Source organism: Cavia porcellus, unplaced genomic scaffold, assembly GCF_034190915.1.
Source record: "Cavia porcellus strain 051 isolate PalLab524CR breed Dunkin Hartley unplaced genomic scaffold, mCavPor4.1 scaffold_6, whole genome shotgun sequence".
In the NCBI taxonomy this organism is placed as follows: domain Eukaryota; kingdom Metazoa; phylum Chordata; class Mammalia; order Rodentia; family Caviidae; genus Cavia; species Cavia porcellus.
In genome coordinates, this window is record NW_026947489.1 from 26,275,164 (window position 1) to 26,292,117 (window position 16,954).

General features: G+C 37.7%; 1 protein-coding gene and 2 long non-coding RNA genes across 5 annotated transcripts in view; 2 read left to right on the forward strand and 1 right to left on the reverse strand.

Annotated features, from left to right (window-relative positions):
* Nucleotides 1–15,271, reverse strand: part of Ctdspl2 (CTD small phosphatase like 2) — a 74,746-nt gene extending 59,475 nt beyond the window's left edge. The window contains exon 1 of one of the 3 annotated variants that reach the window (XM_063250133.1): nucleotides 15,081–15,271. The gene's annotated coding sequence lies outside the window, so the exon portion shown is untranslated. Of the gene's footprint in view, nucleotides 1–14,965 lie in introns of all 3 variants that reach the window. The other 2 variants (XM_063250130.1, XM_063250131.1) reach the window with 2 other exon arrangements.
* LOC134476396 (uncharacterized) overlaps nucleotides 15,143–16,954 on the forward strand; it is a 108,129-nt gene continuing 106,317 nt past the window's right edge. The window contains exon 1 of the long non-coding RNA XR_010047995.1: nucleotides 15,143–15,309. This is a non-coding gene — a long non-coding RNA (uncharacterized LOC134476396). The remainder of the gene's footprint in view (nucleotides 15,310–16,954) is intronic.
* Nucleotides 15,358–16,954, forward strand: part of LOC134476395 (uncharacterized) — a 34,207-nt gene continuing 32,610 nt past the window's right edge. Inside the window, exon 1 of the long non-coding RNA XR_010047994.1 lies at nucleotides 15,358–15,492. This is a non-coding gene — a long non-coding RNA (uncharacterized LOC134476395). The remainder of the gene's footprint in view (nucleotides 15,493–16,954) is intronic.

Consider the following 16,954-nt stretch of genomic DNA (forward strand, 5'->3'; position numbering starts at 1 on the left):
AAAACATGGTACATATAAAATTAAAAACCAGTATTCATCCTTTAAAAGAAAGGAAATTCTGCCATATGATACAATACAAAAGAACCTTGAGGACTGTTTAGTGAATATAAATTTTGGTTTGAGAAGATGGAAAGAACTCTGGAGATGGGTACTCAAGGTACTTAATGGTACTGAATCATACACTTTTAAATGATTAAAATTTGGGGCCCAGGATTTAGCTCAGTGGTGCAGCACCATCTGTCAAGAGTGAAATCCTGAGTTTGGTTCCCAGGACCTTCCCAAACTATAAATTTGTTACATATATTATCACATACTAAAAAACATTTGGGGGCTGGAGATTTAGCTCTGCGGCATAAGCACCTGCCTTGCAAGCAGGCAGTCATGAGTTCGATCCCCGGTACCGATAACAAGGAAAAAGACAAAAAAAAAAACAAAAAAACATTTTTTTTCCTAAACCATTAATGGAAGTGTAAACACAGCTTTCCAACAGAAGGAAGGGCAGAGGCTATAGTGGGAAAACAAAGTATCTTCTATTATTTTTTAACAAACTACTAGGAACAAGGGTTAAGACATAATGGGAAAAGAAAAAAAGGATAAGAAACAGGATGAAATAAAAACTTGCCCTTTTACCTCATCTTTTAAATAATTACTTTTTTTTAAACATGAAAAAATAACCAAGAGCCAAAAAAAAAAAAAAAAAAAAAAAAAAAGCAAATTTCAGGTATACAAGTTATTTAAATATTTCATATTAACCTGGCCCAGTTTTTCTGAGTATTTCACAATAGGAAACAGAACACAAGGATAAATAGGGTTGGAAGAAAACCTGGGAAGAGATGAGAAGCATTGTAGAAAAGCTGACCACAACACAGCTTTGTGGGAATAAGGAAGGAAGAGAAAAGGACAATTGGGGCCAGTTGGGAATTACTCTTTTTCCACTATCAGTCTAGCCAATGTGAATGCTTTCCTTGGTTTAAAGTTTAAACCAAAAAGAAGGCAACCTCCCTGAAAATAAAATAATCAAAAAAAAATCAAAAAGGCGGCAACTTGATGGGGGGAAAAAAATCACACAATTATAATCTGCAGACAAAAAAAGGAAGCTGCTATGATCAACTGGAGTTCAAGTAATCTCAAATCCAAAAGACATTGTCAAAAGACAATGATCTTCGTAGCACAGCTAGAACACAAGCACTGGTTTATCTCCAGTACACCAAATCACAAAACAGTGATGCCATAAAAACAGGTTTAAGGGGCTGGGGATTTAGCTCATCGGCCTAAGAACCTGCCTTGCAAGCAGGCGGTCGTGAGTTCAATCCCTGGTACTGATAAAAAAATAAATAAATAAAAATTTTAAAAAACAGGTTTAAAAAGAAATCTAAACAATAAACTGATTTTAGAAAAAAAAGTGAAGCTTAGGCTAGCATGAGCCATACATATAGTAGGAATTCAAATCCATTTACAAGATCTTAGCCAGATTCCCAAGTGTTCAAAGTATGGGTACACAGCACTAGAGTCCTTCTGTGTAGTAGAGCGCTGGAGGTAGGGAGCAGCCTCCACAAGTGGAAAAATACAAAGCCCCAACCAGACACTTCTCCCAGAAAGAGAAACACAACACAACACTTCCAGGCACTGAAGGAAAAGCACCTGGTCCAGTAATCATCCAGGGGCACAACTGCAAACATGGTGAAGAACCAAGGAAAGCAACTGTGGCAAACCCAAGGTCCTCAGTTTGACACCCAGTATCTACCAAAAAAAGAAAGATAAAAGAAAATAAACTTTTCCCACTAGGAAAGGGATGTAGTAAAACAGTCTTAGGCTCAAGATATAGCTAAGCCATTAAAACACTTGGCAGGTTCAGGAAAATTCTATTCTCAAACTTACAAACAGGCTGGGGATTTAGCTCAGTGGCATAAGCGCCTGCCTTGCAAGCGCATAGTTGTGAGTTCGACCCCCAGTACCAAAAAAACCCCCCCAAAACAAAAACAACAACAACAACAACAACAACAAAACTTGCAAAGACACAGGTACAGAGCCTGGTCTAGAAAGGCAAGTTCACTTAAAAGTCCTACTGCAGATGACCATGCACAGCACAAAGGACCTCTCCAAAACAGACTAGACCAGGAACAACTGAGATGTTCTTGACTCCCAGCAAGTCAACAAGTACCAAGTAACACAGTGGCACTATACCTCTGAAAGAGTGTCAGAAGTGCCGGAAGCATTTCTATAAATTATTCAGTAAGGTACAAGCCAAAGCTGAGAGATATGCAGGAAAATTGAGAAACATCTTTACTCATTCCAACCACAAACCTAACAACAAAGAAACAAGAAAAACTTAAAGCCCATGATATACTTAAGGAATCCTTTGCAGCAACAAAACTGAAACTGTCCTGATTAGACTGACTCAACTCTACATTCAAAGTCCAGGAATATAGTCAATATTCCATTATAAATACTATTTATGTAGTTTTTACAGTCCTCTTCACAATATCTAGCATTTAGTAAAATGTTGTGAGACACTCAAAAGACAGAAGAAAATACAACCTGAGCTGGGCATGGCAGCACACACCTGTAATCCCAGCACTTGGGAGGCTGAGCTGGAAGACTGCCCTGAGTTCAGACCAGACTGGGCTACATAGTGAGTTAAAGGTCAGCTTGAACTATATACAGTGAGAACCTGTCTCAATAAAACAGACAAACAAAACACTCCCAGAAAACACAACCCACTATCAAGACATAAAGTGTGGGGCTGGGGATTTAGCTCAGAGGCATAAGCGCCTGCCTTGCAAGCAGGCAGTCGTGAGTTCGATCCCTGGTACAAAAGACATAAAGTGTTCCACAGAACCAGAATCAATGAATTGAAAACAGAAAAGATTGGGGGGGGGGGTGCACGTAGCTCAATAGGAGGGTGCTCATCTACCAGGTACCAGACTCAGTTCCCCACAATGGGTTGGGGGAAGATTATAAAACCAAAACTAGGCTTTTTTTTTTAAATTAATAAATTAAGAAACACGTAACAAGGGGGGAGACACAAATGTCAATAATAGGAATGAAAACACTGTATGTCCTACAGCTCTTATACATTTTGAAAGAAAAAATTATGTAGTATTACAAATTTATGCTCACCACTTTAGATGAAATGCTCAAATTTTGTCAAAAAATACTAATCACCAAAACTTATACAGTAATAGATAACCTGATTAGTCCCATACTTATTTTTAAAATTGTATCTATAATAATAACCTCTAATAGACAAAACATGACACTTAGTAGAGAACCCTACCAATATCTAAAAAAGTAATAATAATAGCCAATCTACACACTCTTTCAAAAAAATGGAAGAAAAGGTAACACTTTCTTAACTTCATTTTAGGAGACCAGTATTTCCATGATACCACCACTAAAGACGATACATATTAATGAAGCCAATACATGTTTGAGATTGCCTATATAATATCTCCAACATTTTATTATCTTTATTTTAAGTATAAAGAGAAATTTTAACATGCATATATAAACTCATCTTGGCTCAGTTCTAGGTAAATTCTATTATCAGCAGAAAACTATAATAAACAAGACTGGGAAATGTACATATTTAGGAAATAAATCTAATGAATAAAAATGATACAATTTAAAATAGATTATGTCACACAACAAACAGCAATAGAAGCAGTATTTCAAGCATAAGAATTCAAGAGGCACCAGGGATTTAGCTCAGCAGGTATAAGCACCTGCCTTGCAAGCACATGGTCATTGAGTTCAATCCCTGGTACAAAAAAATTCAAGAGCCATGTATAGTGGGGCACCTTTGTAATCCCAGACTCAGGAGGATGAAGGAGGAAGAATGCACTGAGAGTTCAAGGCCAGCCTGAACTACATAGCTAGACTCTGCCTCAAAAAACAACAAAAAAGTATAAGTTTCACTGTTTTACATTTTTGAGCCAGATTTCATTTTATGATAATCAGAAGCTAACTACATGCCTGTCATGGTGGTACATGCCACAAGGTCAGTCTCAGATACAAGATGCATTCAAGGTCAACCTGAATTATAGACTTGAATTAAAGAATTTTGACTGTCTCAAAAAAAAAAAAAAAAAAAAAAAAAGAAAAGCTGAAACAAATTACTCACACACACATACACACAAAGCTCATAGCAGCCATGCTTCTCTAATGTCAGCACTTGGGAGGCTGACGAAGGCAGATTGCTGGCTGGAGGCGAGCCTGGACTACATAGAAAGAGCCTGTCTCCAAAACACCTGATTGGCTCAGCACTTCCAAACTGGGAGGTGAAGTTTGCTTTTCCGCAGCCCAGGTAGACAGAGAATCTCTTCCAAATATTTATTATAAGGCGCAACATGAATTCAGCCAGTTCCTCTGGTCATCATCTGATATCTTCAACTGCCTTTTCAATACTGATTTGGTACCTCAAAACCAAATTCACTTTTCCCATCTCACCCAAATACCAAACTCTCTTCTCTCTACTGAATTTTTCTACCATATTCTTCATCACAAGTGTGCTATCATTATCTACCTAATAAACCATGTCCAAAATTTAGATGCAATCCAAAACATTCTAATTATCACTCCTTTCCCTTACCTCCTATAGTCAATCAACAAATTACAATAATCTTACCTCTAAAATATTTCTTCAGTTTTGTCTTTTTAAATCTACAGTACTACATAAATATCTCTTATTTTCTCACTAGATTTTCCATCAATTGCCTTCCAAATATGGCCTGAACTCTGATATTGTATATATAACCCTACAATATCTACTCTCTAGCCCTTTTTTAAAAAATGGTATTTGTGGGGGCTGGGGACTTAGCTCAGTGGCACAAGTACCTGCCTGGAAAGCACGAGCTCATGAGTTTGATCCCCGGTACCAAAAAAAAAAGTAAATTTAAATTTAAAAAAAAAAAAAAGGTATTTGCTACCCATCTTCACACTGCAGAAATAAGTTTGTTGTTCACTTTGTGCCTATACATACTGCTGTACTTTTTTTCCTTTGTGGTACCAAGGGTTTAACCTATAATCTCACACATGCTGGCAAGCACTCTGACACCAAACTACATCACCAGCCTTTGCAACTTGGTTTCTGGGAACAGGGTCTCACTAAACTGTCCACCTGTCCTTGAACTTGCAATCCTCCTGCCTCAGCATCCCAAGAACTAGGATTATAGGCACTGCTATTTCACCAAGCTTGCTGTCTCTTTAACTCAAACATTTTTTCAACTTTTCCACTTTTTCTCCAGTACAAGGTATTGAATCCAGGGGTGCTTTACCACTGAGCTTTTATCCCAGGCCATTTTATTTATTTTGAGACAAAATCTCATTAAATTGCCCAGGCTGGATTGAAACTTGCGATCCATCTGCCTAAATCTCCAGAGTAGCTAGGATTACAACTAGGTAAAGTGCCATACCTGCTCTAATTCTTACTCTTAATTTTTTTTTAAACTCAGCCCAAATATCATGCACCCCAATAAATAGCCACCTCCATATTACCAAATCTGTGTAAACCCTGTAATTATCTCTACCTTTCCTCTTAACAAATCGTACTGAAATTATCTTCTATATATTTAATTGCACTGAAAGCAGAGGTCTGACCTGTTACTCCACTAATCTATCACACTAACTCAATCTGCACTGAACTGAATCACAATTCTTTTCATTCTTTTCAAAAAGACCAAAAAATGGAAGGAACACTATGTCCCATAAAGAAACAATCCTTACTAAAGCAACCAATTCTTGTTCATAAAAAGAGACCCAGAAGTCAAACAATGTGACTTTCTCATAAAATATCCTTTTCTTCACAAAATTCCTTATACCAAGCAATCTTTGAGGCAAACAATTAGATCTGAAAAGTGTTTTGTGCTAGTAACATTATAAGAATGATACATTGATAAGCCTGGCTAATAATCTGCTACTAAGGTGTTTGGTGCACGAATGTCTACCTAAACAACATTAACAGAAAATAGTACATTATACATACAAAATATTCTTAACAAATTACCAAGGACTAATGTGTCCTCTTTTAAATAAGTAGATTCTTTTTTATTTTTTAAATTGGTACCAGTGATCGAACTGATTGCGCACTTGCAAGGCAGGCGCTCATGCCGCTAAGCTAAATCCCAAGCCACTTAAACAAGTAGATTCTGAATGACACAGAAAGTGATTTATTGATTTATCACACACTGGGTTTATAGTAGCATATGAGAGGCTAAGGGAGGAGGATCATGGACTAGCCTAACTTACATGGCAAGATGCTGCCACAAAAATAAAAAACAAAGGCAGGTAGAATGGAAGCAGGCCTGTATATGTGTGTGTGTGTAGCTATAATCCTAGTTACTCAGGAGGCTGAAGCAGGAAGATCCCAAATTTGAGGCTGGCCTAAGCAATTCTGCAAGAAAAATTTTTGTTTTAAAAGAAAAAAAAAAGTGGACTGGGGGTCTACTAGGCAAGTGCTAGGCAAGTGGATTTACCTCCACTCTACCAATGAGCACTTGCCTAGCATCCACAAGGCTTGTATTCAACCCTCAATGTTAAGGGAAGGGGAAAAAAAAGCAATTATAAAGAAATCTGTAAAAAGACAGCAAATCCAACTTTATATGTGTGCATATATATATATATATATATATATTTTTTTTTTTTTTTTAAGACAGAGTCTCACTATGCAGTTCAGCCTGACACTTAACTTTGTAACCTAGGCTGGTCTCAAACTCACAATGATCCTCTTGCCTCAGCCTCCTGAGGTGTGTGCCACTACACTCAGCCACAAATCAAACTTTAAAGGTGACAAAGTCAAAGCTTTGGCATACAATTTAGGTATATGCAATTATATTCATCTATATAAATAATATATGTATTTAATATTATGTAGTAAGCTCCTGGTCAACTCAGTGAAATTGTCTCCATAAAAATTTTTTTTAAAGAACTAGGAACTGAATTCAGTCATAAAATGCTTGCTCAGCAGGAGCAAGGTCTTCTGTTCAAACCCCAGTACCTAAATAAATAAAATTTAGAAAGTTGTTAAAATGGGAGACGAACTTTAATCCAAACTGTCTTTATTCTTCTATCATATCAACTCATCCTGTGCACAGCATCTTAATGAAGATAAACAATTACTACATGTTAAAAAGTATTCAGAATAACTACTTATCTTTTTTTGGGTATCAGGGATCAAACTCATGACCTTGTGCTTGCCAGTAGGCACTGTGCCACTGAGCTATATCCTTAGCCCATAACTAATCATTTAAAACTTGTAGTTGTTAGTGGACTAGATAACTCCTCTGTCTCCGTTAGCTCTAAAATTCTAAGGGTTCATTAACTTATAATTTACCTTATAATGGTATGACTCCTAAATTAATATTAATACTTATATTAAAAAAAAACTAAGTCATTGCTTCAGTGAACACCCAATAGTATTTTCAAAAGTGATAGCATCTATTTCCACTTACTTTATATTTTTAGGCTGACAATCTGAAACTGATAACTCAGGTATTACAACTATACAGTTTTACTCTCTACCACACTTCCTTAAAGTCATTATGACTTCAGAGAACCACAACTTCCCTAGGTCATTAAGTGACTTAGGAGAAGAGATTTTTTTCTGTTACCTAATAAAATTAAAAGTTAAATAGCACAAAAAGAATAAGCACAGGGACATTATATAAAGTAGCAATTCCTTGAGAGATTCTTTTCATTCCCTTCACAATAAATTGTGATTAAAAAAGATGGCCTTTTAAAATTATTTTATAGGATTGTGTCAGGGATTTAGCTCAGTGGCATACGTGCCTACCTGGCCAGCACAAGATCATGAGTTCAACCCCTGGTACAAAAAAAAAAAAAAAAAAAAAGTTAAAAAAATGCAAATATATATATATATAAAATATATATATAATTATTCAGGAAATACTACCTAAATTTATAACAAAAACACTTGGCAGGGCTGAAGATAGAGCTTAGTGGTAGAGTATTTGTCTAGCACATAAAAGACCCTGGGTTTGTTGGGAGGTTTTGCTTGTTTTGCAAAATACAGGGACCATACTGTACCAAGAATAAAACAGCTGCTGAGCTTGGCTGACAAAATTCTGGAGGTTTTTCCTCCTTACTGGTTTTTCGATAAACAACTTAATGCTTTTCTTTTGTTTTTAGTACTGGAGTTCAAACTGAGGGCCTTGTCCATAGCAGGCAAAGGCTCTAGCACTACCTCCAACGCATTTTCAAATCCTACTATTAGTCCCCCAATTTAAAAACATACATAGTGTATCCTCAGCAGAAAAACTATCTGGAAAAAATCAGTATTTATTTGTATAAGATGATGAAGGATTTAGTGCCTGTCTGGCAAGCGCAATGTCATGAGTTCAATTCCAAGTACCAAAAAAGAAAGAAAGAAAGAAAGCACTTATCTCACAGGAATTCAGTCATGTAACCCAGATGAAATGTGTAAGATGATGTATTTGTGTTTCTTTAACCTAAGTTTTAATAGTTTTAACTACAATTTAGAAACTGTTTTAACTATTTCCACTAAATATAAACATTTTGTAAAAGAATTCTATCCCATGTAAGAAAGTTCCTGTTAGTAAAACTTTAAAATGTTAGCCTAGCACCGTCACACTGGTAGTTCAGCTACTTGGAAAGACAGCTGCTGGGCCTAGGAGTTCAAGACCAGGTTGGACAATGGACCCTTGGGTCCATTGCAAAACAAAATAACAAAAAACTTGTGTTATTTTGGCAATGGTATATCACAAAATCCAAGAAAGTACCACAGTTTCTCCCCATCTCTGGTACTAAGGATCAAATTCAAGGGTGTCTACCACAGTTACATTCCCAGAACTTTTTGAGAGAGTGTCGCTAAATTTCCCAAACTATGCTTGACTTGCCATCCTCCTGCTTTAGCTTCCCAAACAGCTGGGATGACAGGCATGCACCACTATGCTTAGGCCAGGGCTCACTTTTTTCTTAAAATCAGAAGAAATTTGACACTGCCAGTTTATCGTTTTTTACTATGTTACTATCCTTTCTAGGGAATATACCAACTTTCTTTTTAATATATTGGGCTTATGGCTGTATGTATGTATACAAGTTTCAATGTACTTTACTGGATACATCAACAAAAGACATTTCAAATATAAAAAAAAAAAAAAAAACAAGTTTGGCAGAGTTTTCCTAAGAATGCTTTTTTTATTTATGCAGCTATCACCAAAACTGGGTAAGGAGAGAGATGCTATTTATTTATACTCTTTCAGTAAAAACTGGTATGTGCATGTATATGTATGTAGAATGCTGGGGACTAGACTCAAAGAGTGCTGAGCTATATACACACACCTTATATAATTTTTGAGCTGAAAAGTTGCCCAGGATGTCCTTGAACTTGAAAAGCTCCTGCTGTTGCCTCTGGAGTAGATGGGATTACAGGTGTGTATTACCATGCCTGGTTCAATAAAATCTTTTGTTGCTGTTGTTTTGAGATAGGATTTCTTGAACCCACTATGTAGCCCAGGCAGACCTCAAACTCTCAGCTATCCTCCTGCCTTAGCCTCCCAAGTGCTGGGATTGGTTCCAGGTGTGTACCCCCACTATGTAAAGTAAATGCATTTGTCTCTAAGACAAGGTCTTGCTATATATAGTCCAGGATGGCCTCCCATCTTGGAGTGATGATCCTCCTGCCCCAGCATCCCAAATGCTGGGATTATAGGTGTGCGACACTACACCTGGCTCAACTTCATACTAAATGTACTCTCATGCTGGGGATTTAGTTCAGCAGCATAAGTGCCTGGCAAGCACGAGGTCATAAATTCCATCCCCGGTACAAAACTTAATTAATTACTTAATTTAGCCCAAAAGAAATCTGAAGCCCCAAACTTACTAATTTGATAGCAAAAAAAAAAAAAAAAAAAAAAAAAACAAAAAAACAATGAGATGTTGACGAAGAAGAAAAGTAATTAACTAAAATCTTTAAAATTGTGAGGTAAAACATGGTCTTTGTCCAAAATAAAACTGCATGGAGTATCTGATTTCCCACTATTATTATCACTATGCACCAAGAAAACTAGTCATTGTAATAGAGATAAATCACATTAAGACATAGAAGACAAGTTGCTTTTAATAGTTAATTTTTATTTGAATTACTAGTCAAAGAGTTGGTTAAACATAATGCTCTAACAGAAGTATCCTCTTATTCACTATTACTAAAAAAGAAAACTAAAAAACCTATTTCTAATTAATGGTTGTTTGAACTGTCAGTATGAGTATTTTAAAAATAATCTATCTATCTGCACATCAAAAACTTAAAACATTATGTAATTACCTTAATTTAACAAAACCTACCTAAAATAAAGTCAATGAAAGATTATTTAACTCAATATGATAATCATAGTTATTTGTGAATATCAGGAATAAAGCAATTATTAGTAATCAGTTTCCTCTGACCTAAAAACATATTTATATGTCCTGGAGATGTAACAAATAATATATTCTCTTAATAAAATATATCTTAAAATTCCTACCTAGATTACTTTCACTAGTCAATCTGAGAACACTACAATTTTCTCTTTATTATTTATTTTTAGCAAATTCTTTTAGTTCCAATTTAATATTTTAAATATTCTTCCTAAACTATACAAACTGAACTGCACACACTGCTAATAAATTTTAATACTAATTGTTTCTAAAGTACCCAAGTACCTTCTACTAGTACACTATTTTATGCCACTCAACCCCGTTTTGGCAGTACTGGAACTGAACTCAGAGTCTTCCCACTGAACTACATCCCCAGCCATTTTAGGAGCTCTGTTAAAATGCTAAATTGCCCAGGTTAATCTTAAATTGGTGAGCATCCTGCTTCAGACTCCCAGAGGGCTGGGATTGGAGGCACACACCACCATACCCAGCTGTTTTATGTTTCTATAACCAAAACAGGAAAGACATTTCCTTGTCCTAAAAAGTACTACAGCTATTCTGAAACTGACTACTAGAACTCCAAATCAAAATACTGTTGATGATTCATGTTTAAGGGAGATGTATTTCACTATACTCCATTCTCTGTAACACAAGAGTATATGAAAACATTAAAATATGCGGTTCCTAATAAAGTCAATTAGCCTATTGCAACCTTAAACTCAAATTACATTTGTCTGTAACATCTTCTGATGTTACACCTTGGGGAACATACTGTCACCATTCCTTACTACCAATTCATAAAATTCCCACAGGACTCCCATTATAATTCTACCCTCGTGCCTGTCTTCTCTAGAACACACTCTTACATTTCACACCTTTCCTGTCATAGCCAGTGCACAGTAACTTTCTGTGTTACGCTGTCTCAACTGTCACCAATGTGTGGCATCAAGTTTATTCATCATATTAATCTGTGCTATTATCATTAAAAGATAATAAAGTTTTTCCTAAGAATGTGGGGTTTTTTTGTTTTGTTTTGTTTTTTGACAGAGGGTCTCACTGTATAATTCAAACTGGTCTTGAACTTCCTTGTGTATCCCAGGCTGGCCTCAAACTCAGTGATCTGACTCAGCCTCCTGAGTGCTAGGTTTACAAGAGTGCACCACCACACCTAGCCCAAGAATCTGTGATTTTAAACAGCATCTCAGAATTCCACTGCTTAAAGTGAAACACACCTAATCTCAGCATTAGGGAGGCTGAGGCAAGAGGATCACCAGGAGTTCAAGGCCAGCCTGGGCTACAGAGTGAGATATGGTCTCAAAAAACAAACAAACAAACGAAAGCATTCCTTATGACACTAGAGAAAAGAAATAAAGTTCAACACTGACAATTCTCAAGTTATATTATACCTCACCTCAACCACCTATTTACCTATTTGTGACGTAGATCCAATTATAATTTAATAGTTTACATTAAAAATTAATGTAGTCATACAACCACTGGAAAATTTATGTCTGGCTTAGATATATACCTCAAGGCAAATGTCAATTAAAGCTGCAATTGTTCAGTTTTAATATAGGTTTCATTATCTGATAAAATATCCTCATCCTGAAAGTACAGCAAATAACTCCCTGTAGCCAATTCAATCTAAAGTGGTTAGGTAACTTTTTAACTGAATGGGTAAGTTTTCATAAGGGCATAACCACACATTGGAATGAGACCCTTTCAGTTGGTACTTGTTATTTAAAAGTATCCTGCATGGACAGCTGAAGTGGCCCACAAGTATAATCCCACCTACTCAAGGAAGCTGAGGCAGAACTGCAAATTTGAGGACCAACAGTGCAGCTTAATGAGATCTTGTCTCAAAATGAAATTTTAAAAGGATTGGAAATGAGCAGGGCATGATAGTAAACAACTCTAATCCCGGCCCTTAAGAGACTGAGACAAGATCGCAATTTCAAGCCCATCCTGGGCAATTTAGCGAGAGATTGTCTCAAAATAAAAATTATAAAAAGGGCTTGGGAAAAAAAGGGGGGACTGGATATATAGTTCGCCATGAAGGCTCCGAGTTCAACTCCCAGTATCACCAAAAAAACACAAAAGTTAGGAATGTAGATAAAAATAAATTTTAAAGTGCCTTTTTAATTTTATACACTTTAACAAGGTAGTAAATTACAAACATAATTAAAAATTTCTTTTTTCAAATACTTTCTTTTTCAAAATTTTGGCAAATCACTTTATTCTTTATCTTCCAACATATAGTCTCCTCTAATGGTATTAAGAGCACTTAATACCATTTTACTCATTCAACAATTTTATAGCTACAAATCTAGAGCATCCTTTCGGAACAATACATCCAAGGTTCTTTAACCACAATTAGATGGATTCTGTTGTACAAGCTCATAAAGATGCCAACTGACCAAAATCATAAACTTGGAAGCAGCTACATTAATTTGAAGATTTCCTAAAATCTTCATTTTTTTTCTTTTCTTTTCTTTTTTTTTGGTACTGGGGATCAAACTCATGACCTGGCACTTGCCTGGCAGACGATTGTATCCATGTGCTAAACTCCCAGCTCAAAACCTTCATTTCTTAACAGTGGAAAGTAACTTTCCTAGGTCAAATAGAATCTCCACAAGACAGAGTAACAAAGTGGAATATTATAAAGTGTACTAATCCTACTTGGTATCCCTACGAAATCCTATTTAGAATTTCTGTATGACTGTGAGTCTGTAAAAATTAAGGACTACACCATTTAACAGCTTTTGCAACTTTCAAACCATGATGAAAAGAGGACTAAAAGAATATATGTACTGAATAAATGTAGTAGCAAACAATTTGGGAGAATTTTTTTTCTACCACACTGGAAATTGAACACAGGACCACATGCAAGCTAGGCATGCACTCTACCATTGAGCTACATCCTTAGCTCCAACCTGGAAGATCTCTTTAGTCCAGATTAGAACTCCCAATCCTCTTGCTTCAGACTTCTATATGCTGGGTTTACAGGTATGGATCACCACGCTTAACTTTGTTTAGGAGAATTAAGATGTAGTCTAGAACGTTCATTCAAATTTCATCACCAAATTTCACACCAAATTTCATCAGAAACTACCCCTGAAAGATCATTAATATACAAACCCTATACTTGACCAATAACTTATTTTAGAACATTTTAAGTTACGCATTTGACCCCACTTTTTGGATAAACTGACTCAACAAGTATCCAACATCCCCACACTTCCACTTCCCAACTTCCATTCAACTAGTTCAACTCAGCTGTTAAAGGCTGCTTCACATGAAAGCTAAATTTTGCTTTGACATTATGACCTTGGGAAAATCTATCAAATGAAATCTATAATGGCATTTGTGTATTCCCACTTGTGAAATTTAATCCTAATATCTTGGTAACAACAGTAAAGTTCTCCAAAGTGAACCTACAGCGTTGACAGCTTTTGAGTTATAAATAACTCAAAAGTAACATGAGCCATTTTTTTAAATTAAGGATGATGAAAGAAAAAAAAAAACTCATAGAGACCCCAAATTCGACATGTTCAAAAAATTCTGAAAAACACCAAAAGATTGCTTACATGGATTTTTTTTAAAAAAAGTTTAAAATTAGCTTTAATTTGCCACTTTCCTGTTTTTGGAAGGATATCAGATGGATCACTAAACAAAAAAGTAAAACTTGGCAACGAACGGTCAGTCGGATTATTAAGTAACTGTAATCTGAAAATTATGTAGATAAAGCTATCATTTCAAATCACTAATTTGTGTACCTAGGTAGAACAGTAATCTTGGTACTGCTTTACTAGCATCAGAAAGATAAATCACTGCCTTGAAGGAACATCTAAGTGCATTTCATTTCAGCATCTTAGGAAAGTTTATTAGAAGTATCTCTTTAGGCATCCCTAAAGTGCTCTAAAGTGCTTAACCTCATTTACACATTCAGCTACCACTAGGGTGAGAAGTAAACAAATACGATTTATTTATGTAATTATATACCACAGACTTCTAGTCAAGAATACAAAAGTAAACAATCATACAGGCATTTAATACGCAAAGAAAATAGAATATTAAGTTCAGTAAAATTCAACCTTAGCTGCTTACTATGGGAACCAGAGCCCTCTCACACGGTCTGTTCTTTACTAGCACTTTTGATCTGAAAAAGTAACAATGTCAACTCAACATTTTAGCAGTACAGAAGATGAACACTACACCGTGAAATCCCTTTTTCCAGACTCGCAAAAGATACTTACAGGAACTGAAACAGAGCAACCCCTCCCTAAAAGCAACCTAACAGAAATACTGAAAACACCAGGTAGGTCAAGAGGATCAGAAAAGGTAATGACTAACTTACAGACTCAGGGGGACCACACGCCTGGTGACCAGGAACCAGACATCGGTGTGGGGGTGGGTAGCAAAGTGAAATCTAACCCCAGAAATCACTACACAGGCCTCAGCCCAAGCGCTGAAGCTGGCGGGAAGTGAGCTTTCATTCCGTTCCCAGGAAAAAGTCCACAGAAGAGCGGCTACATTGAGTGAACGGACGCGGCGCCAAACACTGCATGCCTACCAGTACATTGGAGCCGCTGAAGACCGGCAGAGAGCGGGAGGAGATCCGGCAGGCGGCCCTGGAAGAGGAGGACTAAGGCTGGCGGCAACGGCAACGTCTGGACGAAAGGGATTACCTCACTATGACGACAGAGAAGTGTCCTCAGGCTCCGGCGATGGTCCCGACTGCGCAATGTGGGGTGTCCTTCCCGCTTAGCCCGCAGCAGCAACACAACCAGCTCCTTCAGCCAGTCGCCATTTCCCGCCTACCGACCTGCTGCACCGCACAGACAGGGACCCGGATGGAAAGCGGCCTCCCCGCGCAGGCGCTCTGACTTCCTCCGCCTCCGGCTTCTACTCAACGAGGTGGGAGGGAAGGAATGCGGGCGGCCGAAGAGGGCGGGGTGGGAGGGTAGCTTTTTATTTGTTGTAAAGGTTGGATTTCCTGAGGTCCGAAGAAAGTCTCGAATCCAGATTCTTGACAAAAAATGAAGAGCGCCCCTCAGGAATGGGTGGAGACAAGAAAAGACAAAAACCTATCATGCTGCGGTAGGGCCTGGGGGATATTTGTACTTTAGGGGCCTCCGTAGCCGATGGTGTAGTGGTCGCAGGGGGAGTAGGGAGTAAAGCGTTAGGATTGAAGAGGCGGGGACGCAAAGGACAATTTTTTTTCCTCGCTATTAACGGAACTGCTTGGGACCGAGGTGGGAGGGAGAACGCGCCTTCGCCCCGGAGGCGGGGCTTAGGAACTTGTCAGCCCCGGGCGGCCAAGGTTTAGTAAGTGTGGGCGCGCCAAGTGGGTGGAGCTGAGGTGGACGGGGTGGGGCTAACGACTTGGCGCGCTGAAAGAGGTAGTGTGTTGAGCTCTCCCGGGGCTGGAACTCTATGAATCTGGCTGCTTTCGTGGGAACCCAGTGGTTCCTAAGGGTCTTTTCTGCAGCTCACTGTCTAGAGAGCAGAGCACTCGCTCTTGGATCATACCAATTTGTGTACGCGTTGTTACCAGAAGTTCTGCAGGCTGAGGACTGGGAGTATTGACAATTGAGTTCCCACCTGAAAATGTGGCTCAAGGGAGGATCAGCTCCAACAGGGCGAAAATGTATGAAATATTAGAAAAATAAGCCTCATGGCGGATTAAGTATTATCTTTGGATCAAAACTCCTGGCCAGTGTCATTTTCGATATGCGAACACTGCCTTCCTGGTATTAACAGTCTATGAAAGACCGACAGGTGAACAGAATTTAAATGCGGTAATAATTTAAATGTGATAAGATGATCACAAAGGGGTGAAATGACAGGCGTGTAGGAGAATGCGAGGGCGCTCTGAGAAGTTTAATAAGGTTGCGTCCAGGTGAAACAAGAGTTGGACTTGCAAGTGTCTAAAAAGCCCACAGGAGCTTAAATTGAGCATTAGGGAAGTAGTTCTGAGAGCTGGGGAAAGAAAATTTGGAGTAGGAGAAAAGCAGTACCAGATGAGGGTGAAAGGTTAGCCTACATAACACCCCTGCGAATATGATGGTTGGTTTCTATTTCAAAACGAAAAGCAGGTGGGTTGTGAAAACCTATGTATTACACATTTGCACCCTACGAAGGCAACATTGATTGACAGTTGACAATATACAACGAATAGAACCGATGAGGTCCATAAAAGATTTCTGAAAGGCTAATGGGAAGATGTAAAGAAAATTAAGATGCGTAATGTTCCTGGACCAAATGCCTACAGTGACTGTAATCATTGAGTACTATAAACATACTAATAAATAAAATAATTGAGAAAAAAAATGAATGCCACCCTTTAAAATGTACAATAAGCCGAGTGTGTGGGCATACTCCTGCAATCCCAGCACTCAGGAGGCTGAGGCAAGAGGATCATTTCGAGATCGAGACCAACCTGGGCTACAAAGTGAGCCTAAAGCCAGCCTAAACCACATAGAGAGACCCTTTCTCAAGAAGACAAAAAAAAAATGTACAATAGTACTTAATGTGTATTTTACATGTATGAGAATGGTTC